Source organism: Centruroides sculpturatus, unplaced genomic scaffold (genome assembly GCF_000671375.1).
Source record: "Centruroides sculpturatus isolate CEXI.00-Female unplaced genomic scaffold, Cexi_2.0 scaffold2491, whole genome shotgun sequence".
Lineage (NCBI taxonomy): Eukaryota > Metazoa > Arthropoda > Arachnida > Scorpiones > Buthidae > Centruroides > Centruroides sculpturatus.
Window position 1 is genome coordinate 1 of NW_019386734.1, and position 1,123 is coordinate 1,123.

A 1,123-nucleotide genomic window follows, 5' to 3' on the forward strand; every position below is an offset into this window, starting at 1 on the left:
CATATGTATTATCTAAGATTTTATTAAACATTTTTTTTGTAAATTATTGTTTTCTTTAGTCTCCGGCCCCAATTAAAAATTATTTGTATGTATTTATATGCGAAATTATACCCCGACTTACGCGAATTCGACTTACGCAGTTACCGCTCAGTCCCACCTATCGCGTAAGTTCGGGGTATTACTGTATTTTATCTGATTGAACTCTTCTATAAATCTGATAATATAAAGATAAACAGATAATTATTGAAGGTTGATTTAAGTCGAAATCACATAATATTGATTAGATAATATTTCTATATTGTTTATAAAGAGTTTACTTCATTTTTTATCGAGAAAAGTTCGATAACATTTATCGAGTCGTAAGTAAGTTGAAAATCCTTTAATAATAAAACAAAATTAGTTATAATTTTTATATAAATCTATTAAATATAAATTAGAGATATCTCAGTTCGTGAATTCTTAACGCGTAATTTAAAATTAATTTAGGCCTATATTTTGAAAAAGTTGATATATTTTGTAAATCTTATATAAAAACATAGCCTAATTCTTATTTATTCTTATTTTGTGCATAAGCTTTATTTCATTTTTAGTGTAGGCTATTATTAAATGTTATAAATAGATTTATACATTGTAGAAACAGGAAAACCGCGTAAGTGCCACTTTGATTTAAATAAATTTTATATCATAATTGTACTGTACTGATTCTTGAGGAATGGTTCTACAAAAATCTCGGTAAGGTTTGATCAATAGAACCGACTGTTACTTATAATAAGCTCAAAAATAATTGAAAATTTCGCATTTCCGAGGAAAGCCCGTAAACGATTACATATTTTCTTCTGTTATTGAGCTTAGTCAGTGCTAAATGTATTAGGTCAGTCCATAAGTTCGTGCGTATTTTATGACCTTGTTTTGCTGTTAAAAATGCCAGTCTAATGTGATACTTTTTACACTGAAGTGTTAAATTGGATCTCATTCATATAATACTGTTCAGAATTGGGAACATTTCAGTTGTTTATTTTCGTTAAAATGGAAGTAACAGATGAATATAAGAGACATGTTTTATACTTTTTATTTTTAAGTGATGAGAATGCTACAAATGCAGCCAAAAAATTAAATACTGTTC